The 6,000-nt window shown below is 48.2% G+C and overlaps 1 protein-coding gene across 1 annotated transcript in view; it reads left to right on the top strand.

Moving 5' to 3' along the window:
- The window catches only part of PLA2G4A (phospholipase A2 group IVA), a 60,690-nt gene continuing 54,690 nt past the window's right edge, over positions 1-6,000 (top strand). The window contains exon 1 of the mRNA XM_066192189.1: positions 1-199. The gene's annotated coding sequence lies outside the window, so the exon portion shown is untranslated. The remainder of the gene's footprint in view (positions 200-6,000) is intronic.

The following is a 6,000-nucleotide window of genomic DNA, read 5'->3' as shown; positions in this document are numbered from 1 at the left end:
TCGGTGCTGTCCCCAGGGGACAGGGATGGATTTGGAATGAGATTTTTTGGAGGCTGATTCTAGAGCTCTAAATCGTGCAGCAAGAGTTCTTTCCACGGCACCAGTGAAGCTTCTGGAAGGGGGATCCTGAGGTTTTGGCATGCAGCAGCTCTTGACCACAGTGCAGCAGAGCAAGTGGAAAGTTTTGCCGAAGTTCCAGGTAAGAAGGAAATGCAGGGGAGGTTTTTTCCTTCCTTTCCCTGCTTCACATGAGCTTTAAAGGAATATAGTCAACAAGAAGCTCTGCTCAGTCAGGTGTTGCAGTTGAGATGTCTATCATTTAATTTTAGGAGTTCCTGCATAAGTGTCTGCATTCCTGGCAAGACTTTGGAAGCTGCCACTGGCACTGAGTTTTTCCATTTCAGAGAGCCTGTCTCTGGGTACTTGGGGCCCCCAATATCTCAAAGTTCAAACCTGAGCCTTAAGCTGGGTTTCCAGTAGTGAAAATGCCCTGAAACAGGTAGCTGTCAAACATCCCTGGAAGTGTCCAAGGCCAGGTTGGACGGGGCTTGGAGCAACCTGGGATAGTGGGAGGTGTCCCTGCCCACGGCAAGGGGTAGCACTGGATGAGCTTCAAGGTCTCTTCCAACCCACATCATTCCAAGATTGTATGATGGAAAGTTTATTTGTGGAATAACTAGGTTCCAAATTCCTACTGTATGGAAATGCTGGTTATTTTCCCATCTGCTTTTCCTAATTTTACTATGCTCATAGTAAACTACCTGCAGGGATGATCGTGAAATGACACAAGTAATAGGTGGACTTGAGTAATGCATTCTAATTGTTTTAGGTCTGTATCCTAATTCTTTTTCATGGAACTTCCATCAGATTTTTCACATTCCTCTTTGTTTCTTGGCTTTCTTGCTGGAAAACAAGTGAACTGCTTCCCACTTATAAGCCTGACCCACACAGTGGGGATTACTGGTCATCTGCCTGAGGTTTTCTGACCAGTTATGAGACTCTGCCATCTAAACTCACTGCCTTGTGGCTTTGATTTCTGTAGCAAAGGATAGTGATTGTTGCCATTTTTAAAGTGTATTCTTGGCATCTCTCAGCTCTCAAGGCTCAGGCTGTTTTTTCCTCTCAAGGCTGTTTTTTATTTCCAGTGCAATTTCAGTTGAAGTAAAATATGATGTTGAAGAACAGTTATTTAAAGGTATTAACTCAAGGAGCTCTTTTGTTCCTTGAATAAATGAACTCCTTACTTTGAATTTACTTAGTTCCACTCTGAAATCCTTTGTGAATTCGCCATACAGTGTGTTCACATATGGTGACATGGGTTTTTCTCACAACCTCACGGGCTGTTGCAGCGAGTGGTTCTTGTTAAGTCTCCTTTTGCGTAAGCAGGATAATTGTAACATAAACCATTGTGCCCTGAATCAGTTGCCTCTTTCTCAGACCTACAGATGCTGTCTGTGGGGAAACTACAGCACTTGGCTGGGTTTTCAGTCCAGGGAGCTTCCATGGCCAACGTGACACAGGTGTGGGTATTTGGGCAGAGATGCTTCCAGCATGAATATTGAATATTCCTTCTTGAATATGCTGTTGGGGAAGCCATTCCTTGCAGAATGTAAGATAGGGAAGATGTTTTGTATCCAGCCTAGTTCAAGTTTATTAAAGGGTCGTGTCTGATGCCTCTGACTCACCAAGCTCTGCCTTCTGTAACAGCGTATCTGTGGCCTGATAATTTTGCAATTTCTGTCTTTCTCACTTTTGGCCCCTAAAGTAGCCTTCAGCACTGGAAAAGGTGAAACTTTACACTGGTGGTGACTGTTGAGACTTTTCCAGTGTTTCAGCCCTGCTAGAGTGTTTACAGCCCCCCTTCCACTGTTGCTGTGTCACCTATACTTTCAGTAATTGCTTACAGGCTGACAGGTCATCTTTAAAAGTAGATTCACTATCTTTTCGTCTATTACCTCCCCTAAAGCAGGAAGTCAAATCTTAAAATCTCCTGTCTAGCTGTGCTGTGTCAACTTCCTTGACAAACTTCACCCCACAGTGTCCTCCAAAAATGTGGCACAAAGGTTGAACTTTTTGCCCTTCTGCTCAGAATTCTTCCTCCCACCTGTGCTTCCTTAGCAAGGCATGGGGAGAGCAGTCATAGAACTGCAGAATTATTGGGGCTGGAAAAGGCCTGTGACCGATCCCCACCTTGTCACTTTCTTGGACACCTCCAGGGATGGGGGCTCCACTATGTTCCAATGTCTGAAAACCTTTTCCGTGAAGAAGCTCCTCCTGATGTCCAACCTCACAGCTTGAGGCCGTTCCCTCTCCTCCAGTCCCTGTTCCCTGGGAGCACAGCTCGACCCCCCTGGCTGTCCCCTCCTGTCAGGAGGTTGTGCAGAGCCACAAGGTCCCCCCTGAGCCTCCTTTTCTCCAGGCTGAGCCCCTTTCCCAGCTCCCTCAGCCTCTCCTGGGGCTCCAGCCCCTTCCCTGGACATGCTCCAGCCCCTCAAGGTCTGTCTGGCCACGAGGGCCCAGAACTGGACACTGGACACTCAAAGTCCCTCAGCAGTGCCAGCACAGGGCACAGCCACTGCCCTGGGCCTGTGGCCACACCAGGGCTGGGACAGCCCAGGGGCCATTTGCCTCTGGTCCACCTGGGCACACCTGGGCTCATTTTTAAGTTCTGTCCCCAACATCCCCAGAGCCTCTTCCAGCTTTTCAGCTACTCTTCCCCTCAGCCTGGAGCTGCAGGGGGTTGGGGTGACCCAAGGCCAGGACACAGCACTTGTCCTTGTTGACCCTCATCCCTTTGGCCTTGGCCCATGGGTCTACTTGGCACATCAGCAGAGCATCTACTTTTCCATTTGTGGCGGAAGTGGAGTGCTGGGTGCTCTACATGGAGTCAGAGGTAATCTTTCCTCCTTGTGTGGGAAGCCCTAAATGAAGAAATAACATTACAGTGATTTTCCAGGATGCTAGGCAAAGTCATGTAGAAACAGAATATTTGTTATTTCTGTTATACAATCGCAGGATCAATCTAACCAAATAAAATGCTGTAATCTGATTTGATAGAAATGGAGGGTGACATTCATACAAAAAGCTTGAGTCATTACTTAGCTTATTCTCTACCCCTTACTCTTGTCCTGATAGATTGGAAGTTAATGACTGTGCTGGTGAGTCACACTTATTATTTTTAAAATTCTTTGTGTCTTTGATTTTTTAAGAAGAATTGGACAGCTTGATATAAACAACCTCCCTCTAATGATTTTTCTTACACTTGAGAGGATGTGTTCTGGTGATGATATTTATATTGTGCTGTGTTTACTCATTTTCAGAGCTTTTCCATGTGGTGAGACTAACTCCAGAGTAAGTTTGTGCTCAGCATGGGAAAAATCTCATTTTTCTTCTTATCTTTTGACACATCCTGTGCAACTGAATTATCTGTAGGAATGTACTGAGAATGAAAATGTTGCAGTAATAATCTCTGTTCGTGTGTGTGTGTGTGTGTAGCTTCTTTTTTCTACTCTGTTGTAGCTGGTCTTACAAGACAATAATCCCTTCTCCACTTCAGTCTGTCACCTCAAGTATGAGCTGAGATCAAAGAAAACTCTTGACTCAAGGAGTGATATAGCTGTCCACTGATAGCTTGGTACTGATGGTGTCTGAAACTCTGCCTAGCAATGAAACACCCTTGTCCTGACAGAAGTAGAGTTCACTTTTGGGTGAAAGTGAGATTTAGGCACTTAGGAAAAGGCTGGCTGTCCATGACAAGGCTGAGATTTAGGGCACTTGGAGAAAGGGAAAGGCTGGCTCTCTATGACACAGTTGGGCTAAACCGTGGCCTGTTTGCTGTGTAATTTGTAAACTTGGACACTGAGCAATAAAACAATGAGAATCAGAGGGTCATGGAATGATTTGGGTTGGAAGGGACCTTAATGCCTATCCAGTGCCACCCCCTGCCCTGGGAACGGGCACTTTCCCAGGTTGCTCCAAGCCCTGTCCAGCCTGGCCTTGGACACTTCCAGGGATCCAGGGGCAGCTACAGTTTCTCTGGGCACCCTGTGCCAGGGCCCCACCACCCTCAGAGGAAACAATATCTCCTGTATGTCGAACCCAAATTTCCCCTCAGTCCTTTTGAAGCCATTCCCCTTTGTCGTGTCACTACAACTCCTGACTGCAGAGTCCCCCTCTGGCTTCCTTGTAGGCCCCTTCACATCCTCAAAGGCTGCTGGAAGGTCTTCACACAACCCTCTGTTCTTCAGTTAACCTAATCTCTTCTTTGATTACCTGTAATAGACAGTTAAACAGTCTTGGCCAGCTTAGTTAATGTTGGTGCTGCTGCCTGTGAGGTGCTTTTCCTTTAGGAAGGAATGATGTCAGCCCCAGCAACAGCACAGTCACAGATGGTGTGATACCAGCAGATATCAGGGAAACAAAACAATCTGTGTTCGTAATATCAGAGTGTCCTTGAAGATGTGTTTAGAGGCACTGCTTCCCCTGTATCTGCCAGGGGCGGGGCTCACCAACTCCAGCTCAAGTGCAGGACTTTGTGCTTGTGGTACAGCCCTGAATTAGTTAGGATCAGCCTGGAGAAGAGAAGGCTGAGGGCAGAGCTCACCAGGAACCGCAGCTCCTCCTGAGGGGCAGCTCCAATCTCTGCTCCCTGTGACCAGAGACAGTACCCAGGGAAGTACTGGCTGAAGCTGGGCAGAGGAGGGTTTTCCTGGATACCAGGGAAAGGTTCTTCCCCAGAGGGTGCTGGGCACTGCCCAGGCTCCCCAGGGAATGGGCACGGCCCCAAGGCTGCCGGAGCTCCAGGAGTGTTTGGACAATGCTCTCAGGGATGCACAGGGTGGGATTGCTGGGTGTCTGTGCAGGGCCAGGGGTCGGACTGGATGATCCTTGGGGGTTCCTTCCCACTCAGGATATTCTGTGATTCCATGAAAAATTTTCCATTAGGCCATGTGGGATGGCCAGTGTGTAGGGAAAGTGTTAAGCAAGATAATTTTGGGATCACAACTCTATTTGCTGCAGATGTTTGCAGCAAACATTCTTCAGGACTTTCTTCATGGCTCTTGATGAGGGTAATCAGGATTTCCTGCTAGTGCTGTATTTGGCTCCTCTGCCACATGATGATTTTTAGATCTAGAAATCTCTTTGTGTGCTTTACCCAAACTCCATGGGTAATGTAGTGCGAGCTTCCAGAGGGTATGGTGTAATTAACTGATTTGAATTAAATCCACTGTGAGGGATTAAGTATTCAAGTCACTGAAACATCTTCTTTCTCTTGAGATGTGCTGCTGGCTCTGGGAAGAGCATGGATAGCTGTCCCTCTGCCAGCCCTGGGCCCCTGAAATGGCACTGGGGCCTGTGCTCGTGTACCTGCCTGTGTTGTTCACATCCTGAGAGACTCCGATTAACACAGCAAGCCAGGAGCTCCCATTGGGAGTAACACGGCACGGGCAGGGCTGAGACGCGCAGTGCTGGTGATTGGAGCCATGTGGGAACCCGGGATCCCAGGGTTTGTGTATGAAATCTCCTTGCTCCTGCCCTGCTGCCCCCGCTGAGTGCCCTGCTCGTCGCCTGCGCTCTGCGCGGGTGTTGGGATGCAGTTGTTGATGACGTGGTTGCATTTTTGTCCATCTGCATGATCCTTGCCTCATCCAGCATGGAGGGCAGATGGTGCTTGGGGACTCGTCCTGGCCCTGCAGCCAAAGAGACTGTTGTCTGCAGCACCACGGGGGCGCTTCCTGCAGATGTCGAAACAAGTGAGGCGGGGGGTTGTAGGGGGAGAGAGCATGACCTCATGTCTGAACCAGTTAAGGGATCATCTGGGGAACTGGAACTCTGCCTTTAGGATGCAGGACATTAACTCGAACCAGGCTTTTTGTCCTGCGTCTAACCTGTTCTCTTATTTCCCCAGACAGAGCAGTATCCTTGGCTTGGTTTTGTGTATCCTCTCAAAGTGAGCATGGTAGTTGGCTGTGCACTTAGGGGAAATGAGTATTTTCTGGT

This window comes from Chamaea fasciata, unplaced genomic scaffold (genome assembly GCF_029207755.1).
Source record: "Chamaea fasciata isolate MVZ Bird 193981 ecotype frontalis unplaced genomic scaffold, bChaFas1.0.hap1 SCAF_10, whole genome shotgun sequence".
Lineage (NCBI taxonomy): Eukaryota > Metazoa > Chordata > Aves > Passeriformes > Sylviidae > Chamaea > Chamaea fasciata.
Note: the sequence above shows the minus strand (reverse complement) of the source record. Positions and strands in the feature narration are given on the sequence as shown.